A 12,111-nucleotide genomic window follows, 5' to 3' on the forward strand; every position below is an offset into this window, starting at 1 on the left:
AGAGGGCGAATCCCTCGACCACCTAAAAGAAGTCGGGGTAGCAATAGCAGCCATGGTGCCCTGCAACCAGATGGAAAAGGATGTAAGGCTCTTATCCAGATCCTGCGGCAGGGACGGCCTATTATCCTCCAATGCCCTCGCAAATTCGACAGGATCAATTTTCTTAAACGCAGGTTTGTGACAAACTGTAGGTCTAAAACTAGGAGAGGCCACTTCCCAAGAGAAGCAGATTAAATAATGATCTGACCACAAAACAGGAAGTAGAACCTTAGTTTTAATGGGAAAGTTCGAAAAAATGGGATCAAGAATGTGGCCCCCTTGATGGGTCGCCTGGCAGACCCATTGGGAGAGTTGCGCTAATTGGCAAATATCAAGGAGCTCCAGCGTGTCCTTTGAATCCTTTTGATCTAAGTGGATATTAAGGTCGCCAAGAATCAAATAGTGGGAGAACCGCAGAGCCCTCACAGAAACCGCCTCATCACAGGCCTGAAGAAAAGATTTAGCCACGCCCGGTGGGCGATAAATCAAGGACCCACCCAGGGAGGAATGAGCTGAGAAGCAAATACTGAAATCCAAGACTTCACATCCACCCCAATTGCTAAAATCACACTTACCAAGCTCCCACTTCCCCTTAAAAATAACAGCCACCCCCCCTCCTCTCCCCGTAGTCCGGTCTAACCTGCTAATTTTGTAACCCACAGGAATAGCCATTGACACTATAGGATCAGAGGAGCTGTCCAACCAAGTCTCAGTAATAAATAAGAGGTCCAGCGAGTTATCATCCAAAAGCTCATACACCTCCAGATGATGCTTCTTCAAGGAGCGCACGTTTATCAGTGCCGCTACAATAGAAGGAGCCCTTGAGGACCTATTCGAGGCAGTAGACTCCAGACCAAGATGAAACCCACAAGCCCCACACACAAAGTCTTGCGTCCCCCTTAAATTAGGGTAGGTATGAATGTCACAACAGATTCCCCTTAACTGTTTAAGCGACTCCCTCGAGAAGGACCGACGGCCTGATCCTCTGGCCATTTGTGGAGCAGCATAACTGGCCGCGGCCGCCGACGAGACGCTGACGAGCGCAGATGGGCTTGCCTTAGGCGCGCCTTCGGCGCGCCAGCGGCGCGCCCGCTGTGCGAATGTGCAGCGTGCATTTAAGTAATGACGGTGGTAAGGAGACTACAGCGCTGTTCAAAACAAAATGGCGCCTCTCTCTGGCACACCGGAAGTGAGGAGGAAGCCCCAGCAACGGAGTAGAGGAGAAACTAAAAGTGTCCTAAGTTCAAAAGGCAAACATTTATATGTGCAAAGAACGCAGTTAAAATGATTAAAATAATATCACACACAATACATGAGCCGTTTAGCAGCAGTGAAACAACAATTTAGGCATACAAAACAGGTTAAAAAGTGTCAGCCCCTAAGCACCTGCGAACGCGCAGCGTGCATTTAAGTAATGACGGTGGCCAGGAGACTAGCGCGCCGTTCAAAACAAAATGGCGCCTCTCTCTGGCACACCGGAAGTGAGGAGGAAGCCCCAGCAACGGAGTAGAGGAGAAACTAAAAGTGTCCCAAGTTCAAAAGACAAACATTTATATGTGCAAAGAACGGAGTTAAAAAGATTAAAATGGTATCACACACAATACATGAGCCGTTTAGCAGCAGGAAAACAACGATTTAGGCATACAAAACAGGTTAAAAAGTGTCAGCCCCGGGGGAGGAGCCTAGCGCGCAACCAAGATGGCCACGTAGGTGCAAGGCTCCCGAGGACCTCCGCGACCTCCTACGTTTATCCTGTCTTCATCCTGAATCGGTTGAGGGGACTGTGTCGGTGAACCTGAGCCGAGGTGGTACCCGTTTTCCGTTTTTGAATCGGACCCCGTGTGCCGTTATGAGCATCGACTGAAGTTTGCGGCCTGCTCCTCTCCTGACCCCGGACTTGAGTTGGGGGGTGATCCAGTGGAGAAGTGAATAACAACGGCGGGACGAGCCTGGCGAGTCGCGTACCCCACACTTTCACTTTCGCTTTTGAGTCCCCTTGCCGTCATCGCGAGTGGGATCACGGCGCTTCTTTGTGTGGTGGTTGCCTCGCTGGGGGACCCTGCCTGTCTGCGGGGACCTGCTCCGCCTTCCTGAGGTGACCTCCGGGGTCCTCGGCCTCGATTGCTCGTTCTCCGCTGCATGACTCGTGGGGGTGCGAGATACAGGACGATGGCCACGAAGCAGGATGGAGATCGGCTGAAGGCCAAATCGACCCGGCGTGGCGCCGCACTTCAAGTCAACATCATGGATCGCTACACCCTACCGAAAGGTTCTCCCGGCGGGTCGCATAAGTCTTCCGAGTGCCCCGCGGATGCCCCGGATTTGCCGACGGATCTGACTTTGCAGGACGTCATGGGCGCCATAGCTGAGATGAAGACCTCGGTGGGTCAACAATTCGACACCCTGGCGCACAAACTCGACGCGGTCCTTATCGATGTCAACCTTGTCAGAGCAGATCTATCCAAGACAAATGACCGGGTTGACTCGTTGGCCCATACCGCGTCGGGCCTCACGACTGAGGTGGCGGCCCTCCAGACGGAGGTACGCCGGCTCCGGCAGGCCAGTGCGCTCACGGATCGGCGACTGGAGGACTCCGAGAGCAGGGCCCGGAGGAATAACGTTCGCATTATCGGGGTGCCTGAGGGACTGGAGGATTCGGCGGCGGATCTCTTTGTGGAGGATCTGATCTCTCCTCATCTCCAGCCTCGAGGACTGAGTAAATTCTTTGCTGTGGAGAGGGCCCATAGAGTTCCTGGCGGCAAGCCGAAGGTCGGAGCTCCCCCGCGGCCTCTTATTGCCCGTATCTTCAACTTTCGGGACAGGGATGCGATTTTACAAGCTTCTAGACTGCGGGGGCCGCTTAAGCTGGAGAACATGGAGGTGAACTTTTATCCTGATTTCACGCAGGCAGTCCAGAAGCAGAGACTGGGTTTCATGGGCGTCAAGCGGCGGCTTCGAGATATGAACTTAAAATATGCAATGCTTTTCCCGGCCAGGCTGCGTGTGGAGTCTGATGGTCGCACTCACTTCTTTGACCGCCCTGAGACGGCCGGGGACTGGTTGGACACTTTGTCTAGGGGACATGATCGGGATGGGATGGGGGCAGCGGGAGGAGAGTGCCCACCGGACCGGGTATGAGGTATTGACACTGGGGCTCATTCCTGATGATGCCACTTTTCGGCCAAGCTCAGGGTTTCTTGACTGTCGTGTCTCGTTCCCCCTCCATTGGAGGTTGTGCTGTGTTTCTAGGGGGTTCTCTTTCCTCCTCTAGGGGGTCTTTGTAGTTCACACAGGGGCGACAGGCACACTGCAAGTTGGGGGGCTGTTTGGGCTCATGCAGGGGTGCAGGGAGGGGGGAGTTTTGTTTGGGATGTTGGGTTGGGGTTGGGTATTGTTTGTTTGTACCACAAGGCAGAAGTATTGTTGTGCTATTTCTAAAGTGCTCTCTGGGGGGAGACTGATCGGTTTTGGCTGTGATGGGGGGTAGGGGACTGAGACTTCTGTCCTGGAATGTTAATGGACTGGGGGACAGGATAAAACGGGGGGTGGTCCTGCAGTTTTTAAAACGGATTTCACCTGATATTGTATTCCTGCAGGAAACACACCTTATTGGTAATTCCTTCCGTGCCATGAACAGGCGGGGCTATCGCCTTGTAGCTCATTCGGGCTTCACCTCTGGTTCGAGGGGTGTGGGCATTATGGTTAAAACCTCGCTCCCGTTGGAGGTTGATGAGGTGCTCCATGACGATAGGGGACGGTATACGGCTCTAGTGGGTAGATGGGAAGGTAAAGTGATTGTTTTGGTTTCTGTTTATGTCCCGCCGGGGTTGCAGACGACTACTTTTGCTGATTTGGGGCGCCTTCTTCTTGGGCTGCCGGAGGGGACTCTAGTGGTTGGGCGGGATTTTAACGCTGTAATTTTCGGAAATGAGGATCGTCACCCACCCAGGGATCTCCCCCGTGCCCAAACTTGGTTGTCTGGCCTCTTGGATACCCTGGGACTGGTGGATTGTTGGCGGCTGAAACACCCTGCGCAGGTACAATACACCTTTCATTCCGGGGCTCATGGTAGTCTTTCGAGGCTTGATTATGTTCTGATGCCAGCAGCACAGGCAGGGAGGGTGGGGGAGGTGCGGCATCTTGCTCGGGGTATTTCAGACCACTCCCCGCTCTTGTTGCACTTCGATATTCTCCCGAGGGGGGAGGGGAGGGTGGTCCCGATCAACCCCTGGTACCTGCGTAACCCCACAATTCGCGCAGATTTGATTAAATCCCTTGAGCAATATTTTGGTGATAATGTGGGATCTGTGTCGTCTGCTGTTTCTCTGTGGGAGGCGTTCAAGACGGTAATCCGGGGGGAGGCCCTATCCCTCGTCTCCCATTCCAGGAGGCGCGAGCGGGAGGAGGTGACCCGTATCGAATCTGAGATAATTGAGTTGGAGGGTGATCTGGATTGTGGTGTCACAGACGACAAACTGCATGCTCTCAGACTCAAACAAGCGGACTACAAGGCCTTAGTCACCGAGGCGGCCAGGGGCCTGAGTAGGGAGCAACAGGGGCGACTGTATGATGTGGGTGATAAGGCTGGAAAACTGATTGCGTGGCTGGATAAAAAGGAGAGAGCGAGTCGAGTTGTTCCGTCGGTTGAGAGACTGGATGGTGTGTGTGTCACTGAGCCGGAGGAAATTGTTGATTGCTTTGCTGACTATTTCCGCGGGGTGTATTCTCCGGTATCTTCCCGCTCGGAAGAGGATTCCCATGACCTGCTTAAAGATATTGCGCTGCCTTCCCTTTCGGAGGAAGATAAATTGTTGATGGACGCGGCTCCGACATCTGAGGAGATTGCCCTCGCCATACGTTCGGTCGCCTCTGGCAAGGCCATGGGTCCTAATGGCCTCCCCTTCGAATTGTACAAGTTGCGGCCAGATACACTGGCTCCGCATCTCCGTGATATGTTCCTCGCGGCCCGTTCGGCGGGTTCCCTCCCGCTGGACCAGCGTCTGGCCACTATTGTGGTTATTCACAAGGAGGGGAGGCCGCGGGATCGGGTCACGTCTTACAGGCCCATTTCGCTGTTGAATGCGGAGCCGAAAATTCTGGCCAAGGAGCTGGCTAATCGGCTGGTCAGCGTGGTGTGCGATCTGATCCATCAGGACCAGTCCGGCTTTATCCCTCATCGCAACACCGCGCTGAACCTGCGGCGTCTGCATGGGGTGCTCTCGAGGGTCCCGTTCATACGTGAGCCAGCCATTTTGGCGTCCTTGGACGCCACTATGGCGTTCGACACGCTCGAGTGGCCGTATATCTGGGCGACGCTGGCGAAGTTTGGGTTTGGCCCGGGATTCATTGGCTGGGTGAAATTGTTGTATTCCGGACCGCTGGTGCAGGTGGTGGTGAATGGTAGAGTATCGGCTCCTTTTGAATTGGGCAGGGGCACGCGGCAGGGCTGCCCGCTGTCGCCGCTCCTCTTTGCGCTCGCCTTGGAGCCCCTGGCGGAGTGGCTGCGGTGGCACCCTTCGATTCGTGGTCTCCTATGGACCCCTGAGTATGAGGATCGCGTCTCCCTTTACGCGGACGATATTCTTTTGTACCTTGCTTCCCCGCGTGAATCGTTGATTGTGTTAGTGGATGTACTGTGTTCTTTTGGCCGCAACTCCGGCCTAGTCATCAACTGGGCTAAATCCTGTGTATATGTTCTCTCAGGGGAGGCTCCTATCCTTCCGCGGGGTTGTCCTATCCAGGTTGCTCCACAGGGATTTAAGTATCTGGGTATCTTTATTACCCTGGACTCTGCGGCCCGATATAAACAGAACCTACTCCCTCCCCTCCAGCGTCTGAAGGAGGATGTGGCGCGTTGGAGGCGCTTGCCGCTCTCGCCACTCGGCCGTGCGGCGCTGTTTAAGATGATGTCGTTGCTGCGTTTCTTATACGCTCTACAAAACACGATGGACGTCGTCCCGGCTCGCTACTTTCGGGAGGTGGAGGGTCTGCAGCGCCAACTGATTTGGGACGGGAGGCCGCGGATCGCCCTCGCGAAGCTGACGCTCCCGTGGTATGACGGGGGGGTCGCCCTCCCAGACATCAAACGATATTACTGGGCCTCCCAGCTGGCTGCGATAAACCACGGGCTTTATGGGCCCGCCCTTAACCCGGCTTTTGAAATGGACAAATTGTTGTTGCCGGGTGGCGACTACAATCGTGCGCTCTACTCTAGATCGCTCGACGCACGTTTGACGGGTCCTACACGGGTCGCGGTACGGGTGTGGCACGCGGCAAACTTGGCTATGGGGTGGAAGGATCGGTTGACCCGGGCGACGCCATTGTATGCATCTGAGCGATTGGGCTGCTTGTGGACTACGAAAGGCTTTGAGAAGTGGGACACGATTGGCATCAGCAGGGTGGGCGATCTCTGGACGAGGGGGGGATTTAAAACGTTTGATGTGCTGCAAACGGAATTCCAGTTGCAGGACAGGGAGTACTTCCGGTATCTACAGGTTCGCCACGCGCTGTGTTCCGTATTCCCGGATGTCGCGTCCATCCCAGAGTGCTCCCCTTTGGAAGATAGAGTGCTGGACAGGCATGTCCCGGATGGCACTATCTCATTGATTTATAAAAAGCTCATCAATGATCGCTCGGGCCTGCTGGCTGGCCTTCGTGAGGCATGGGTTGCCGACGGATTGGAGCTGGATGACGAGGATTGGGTATTTGCGGTGGCCTCCCCGAAAGAGGTGGCCATACCGGCCCGCCTTCGTTTCGTCCAGCTCAAAATACTCCACAGGGTCTACGTTACAGGGCCGGGTCTGATGCGTATGGGATATGCTGTGGATGGGATGTGTAAGCGTGGGTGTGGTTTGTTAGGGACCTTCTTCCATACTTTGTGGGAATGTCCGGAGGTGGCTCGATTCTGGCGTGGTGTACATGCGGTGTTGCAAGCGGTCACGCATGTGACGCTAATTCCCGAGGCTAGGAGATGTATGTTGAATGTGTGGGAACCGACTGATTACACGGTGACGCAAACGTGGTGGGTGACACTGGGATATATGGTGGCCAAGCGTGACATAGCACAATTGTGGGGCTCCCAGAGGTCACCAACGGTTTCGGTATGGAAGGACAACATGGATTGGTGTATGTTTCGGGAAAAGGTAGTGTATGTGGCGAGAGGTAAGCCTGGGAAATGGGTGAAAGTGTGGGGCCCCTGGAACTCCTATCGTGGCGCGATTTGTACCCCGCCACTGACGCCTGACTTGGCGGCGGCCCAGTCTCCCTAGTCTGCTTGTTCCCTGGATTCTGTGTCATCGTGCCCACTTTGTTTCTGTCCCTGCCCGTCCCCCCTCCTATTCCTGTAGATCGGTAGGGTCCTCCCGAGGGGAGCACATAATGTTGCTTAGACTTTTGCTGCCTTGTGGGTTTGTTTGTAGTTTTTTCATTAAAAATGGAACCGCCATTTGGGGGGTCTGGACAGTGTGGCCGCAAACGCTTCTTTCGACTTCTGGGACCTTTACCACTTGCCGCGTGTGTTTTATAATTGTGTTTTATGATCTCACTGTTTGCTAGCGGCCGGCCTGAAGGTTGTAGGCCCATATTTGTATATCTACTGCATTCTGTAATAAAGGTTTCAAAAAAAAAAAAAATAAATAAGTGTCAGCCCCTAAGCTGCCAAAAGCACCTGTAGATGAAAGGGGGTCAGGAGGGTCTTCCTAGTGGAGAGAGTTCTCCCATTGGGGATTCTTGTATAGTAAAACAACGACAAGAAGCAGGGAATATGGTAGGGGGAACCTCACAGGTGTAGAAGATAGTAGTTACACAGAACCGATCTATACATTTGACCATCAAGTGCTGTACCCCACTACTTTGCTCCTTTAAAGTAACCATATAAGACTGGCCGTCCAGTGTACCTTATAAATAGTAAACGTTGACTTTCCTGAGGCTGAAGCAGGGCAAAGGATTTTCCTTGAAAGGGATCATCAGCAAGAAAACTGATATACCATCTTGATCTTTTCCCTTGAGAGGGTTAGACATGCTTGCTTTGACAACTTTATGGACCAGTGGCTCATTTAGGTTTAAGTCCGTGAACTAATGTTAATGTCTTGTCTGTGACAGTGCATACACTGCATGTGCTCTCGCTTGCAACTAATTGAGCGCCATGTTGTTCGAAAATGGTAGGGGTGCATCATAATCGTGCATAGTCCGCACCTACATATGTATCCTATGTTGTATTAACAGATGACCATTAGAGGAGTAAATTTAATAATAAAATGTGAATATAATGTTAGAAATGTAATGCGTGTTAGTCGAAAGAGTTCATGATTTTTAAATGCAACTGCCCATTGCAAAGTGCCTAAAGAATTAATTTGTGCGCAATGTAATGCCTTTGATTTAAATATGCACCATATTGAAGATTGCACGTGTAGAAATGATTATACATATATTGAATGTAATGAAAATAATGCTTGTAGATGCAATGTTTATTAACGTGTGATTTATAATGTGCGATGGCCTGATTTAAGGTTCATGTATTGTAATGAAAGGCCTATTCGTTTCTTATGTTAGCCGAATATCGTAGGCCCGAAATGTACTTTCCCTGGGAGAGCTCTCATTTGGAGGTAGTCAGCAGATTTCTGTGAGTGGAAGGTTTTCTCGTTCTCAAGCTTCTGTTGCAGGTGCAAGGACATCGTCCTTGTTAGCTAAGACTAACCTTTTGTTTTAGGAGTTAGGTATGGAAGAGCGTTTGCTACAGGAATGCAGATAACGAGAAGCCGATACTTTTGGTGCTGAGGAAGCCTGGGACTCAAGGACATTCTAACCGTTATTGGACGCCATACAGGTTTTGATGGAAAGTTACCTCCAGGAGGTGTCCAGCCAGAAGAGGTGGAACGAAGGCGTGTCTTCTATGTCGTGCATTTTGTATTAGGGACAGTGCCCCGAGGGAAGAGTTAGGAGATGAGACAGTGAGGCGTTAGAGGGCAGGTGGAAGGGACCGATACAGAGGGAGAAGACTTAGAATGATGCTGTAGCTTTGGCTACTGATCCCTTCAACGTGAGTGTACTTCTTAGGAAGTCTTCACAAGCTGACACCTTATTCGGATCTTGCCTTGGGAATGCTAAGCAGGGATGTCACTTTAGTGGTAGTGTAGGGACAGACTAATCAATTTCTTTGTAGGTATTCATGAAGACTAATTTAGATATTGGAGCTGTTATCGTTTGCTTGATAATTTTAGAGTTCATTATTCTTTTTATGCTTAATCGAATTAGGTTGCTGCACAGATTAAACTTTGTATTAGTTCCCATGTATTTCCTTAACCTCGTCATGAGGGGCTTGTATGTCCAGATATTTTTGGCTTTGTAATAAACCCCCTGAAACTAAATTCCGAGTTAGTGATTCTTCAGAGTCGGTATTGATTGGCTATTGGTTTTGTCTAAATGAAGTGAGTTCTTCCCTTCACACTTCACAGCAGATAAAAAGATCTAGTCGACCGGAAGATTCTTATAGGCCGTAAGAGATAGAATGATAAGATAAGAATCCGGCGTTATCAGTAGGTATATAGTATACAACAAGGGGCCTGCACCTCACCCATTGATAACATTTGTTTGCTTCATTTTCACTCTTATTTGCTGCCTTTAAATTATCCAGCACATGCTGGCTTCACTTAAAAATGCACAGTTTTCCTGGCAATTTTCTCCATACAAAATATATCTTTATTGTATTATATTTGACAACATAATCTGCAGTAGCAATACATCTTTCTAGAGTTAGTGCAAACTACAGAAAAACGGGATTCTCTCTTTGGTATGAAAATGCACAGTTGGTTTCTAATCTTTGTGATCATGCAGTAGCCCCAGGAAATGCACTTTCAGAACCTCAATTTGAGATGCGTGGGACTCTCAGTGCTATAATACGGTACCAGTGAAGTCTTATTCCGCAGGGTGTGGAAATTCAGGGGTGTGATACTAACAGACTATTCCAACTTTTCCTTATGGAATAGGAAATTACCCAAAAATAGGTGTTTCTGCATTGATTTCCTATTAACGGACCATTCCAACTTTCCCTTATGGAACAAGACATTTCCCAAAAATGGATATTTCTGCATTGATTTCCCCAGTTAATGCACGTCTGGGGACATATTCTACCAAGTTTAGCCTGGTAGAATATGTCCTGGAAGAACCTTTTAAAAAATATATAAATATATATTATTTATAACTTGTTGGCACTTATACAAAGATGAGATTTCAGGATAATCTGATTGGCAGAGCATTTTCAACAGAAACACAGCTGAAACTTGATATCATAAAAGGCAGCATCGTCAGGGTAACAGAAAATTCTCTCCTGTCCCCTCCCCCATTTGTCCCCTCCCGTCATCTCACCCCAAAACAATACATTAAGCTAACGATGAGCCTCCAGGGAGGGCAACAAAAAACAATCCTCGTGTCACACTTGGGTTGGTGTTCGGGGGTGTATTGTATGGCAAAGTCCTCTCATCATCCTGGAAGAACCTTGAGGGTGTGAAATTCAGTGTTTTACTTTAGACAGTGCTGTTTTAGTTTCCTAAAATTGCCTGTTCTTATCTTTGCTTTTTCTTTTTATGAATGAGGAATGTGTGTAATATCTCTATAAGAATATATTTCTTGGAAATAAAGTACTTCTGATTCTGATTAGACAGTTAACATGCAAAGAGCAACATTAGATTAGGCAAACTATCACATTCTTAAATAACAAACTCAGGGCCACATGTGCCAATAACAGGGACAGGAGCCGCAACTACAGTCCATTTCCTGTCAAAGGACACCTCAGATTGGGACCAGAATGTCCACGGAACCTCTCAAAAGGCCATAGCAGTAGAGCATGTTTGTATGGAAATAAGCTCTTCTCGCCTGCACCGACATTACAGCTTGTGATCCACACCAGACAATTACATTCACAGATAACCTCCTACATAGAAACAGTGGTTGAAGTGTCTAAGAAAGTATGGGAACTATGATCCTGAGTGTAATAGGGCGCGGTCACTGAGTGTGGAGGCGGGGCCAGAAAAGTGGCTATAAAGAACGCAATGATCTGTAACTATTTTGTGGTTCAGGTAAATACATTTCAAATGTAACACACACCTTAAATGAAAACTAAATACAAGTTAAAATAATTGGTAGGAAATGCACCCTTCTACCTTATGAAATTGGTTAATGCGACCATTGCAGATGTCTATGTGTGCAACCAGACGACTGCAGAACTGAATCCTGGTTGGTGCAGTGGGGAATTGTAGTGTGTATTTATAGTTTTATGAGGTCCCAGGATGCGAATGAAAACACTGTGAATTTAAGGTAACGGGCACCCTGGCAAGAAGGCTTGTTTCTTCTTTTGCTGTCTGCCTCTCCCTTGGCTTTACTGTACAGGAGACCCCTTTTCCTTTTTTTTTAACAAAAAGCACAGGAATTGTTTCTTTAAAAGGAACAAGATTTGGTAATGCCGTTCCTGTTAGATCCCACCCACTTCAACCACTGCATAGAAATACTACAACATACCTTTAACACAGATGCAGCCGGCCCCAGTTTAATGGAAGACCTATGTTTCACATGGAGTTCAACCCCGCGGCTCTAAAAATAACTTCCCAAGTTTGGAACATGATTAGTGCATTATGATATTCTTACAAGATCAGCACTGTTTATGGTACTGTTTTCTACATTGTAAAACATATGTTCTCCCTATTGGAAGCTTGCTAGACATTACTTTGTAAATAAACCATATTTTCTGAACACACCTCAAGATCGAAATACCGGAGTAGAAATTGGGTCATCAAAGTAAAAGCATATTTAGGAGGATCCCGTTGTTCTGTAACTTGAGCTAAATATGTCACTTTAGCCAGCTGAAGATGCAATGTAAAAAGAGCAGGCTGGCTAGCTGAGTGCTCATGCCATATGCCCTTGGGCTAAACGCCTTTGTTAGCTTCCCTCCTAATAGTATGAAAGTGCATGGATGTCTGCAATTTGTGGCGCAATAGACTGGAAGCAATCACAGATGTACCGTGAAATGGTTTTCAAGGGATTCTGGGTAACAACATCTCGTGAGAACCACACAAGTCAAAC

The sequence above is a fragment of the Triturus cristatus genome, chromosome 8 (assembly GCF_964204655.1).
Source record: "Triturus cristatus chromosome 8, aTriCri1.1, whole genome shotgun sequence".
Taxonomy (NCBI): Eukaryota; Metazoa; Chordata; class Amphibia; order Caudata; family Salamandridae; genus Triturus; species Triturus cristatus.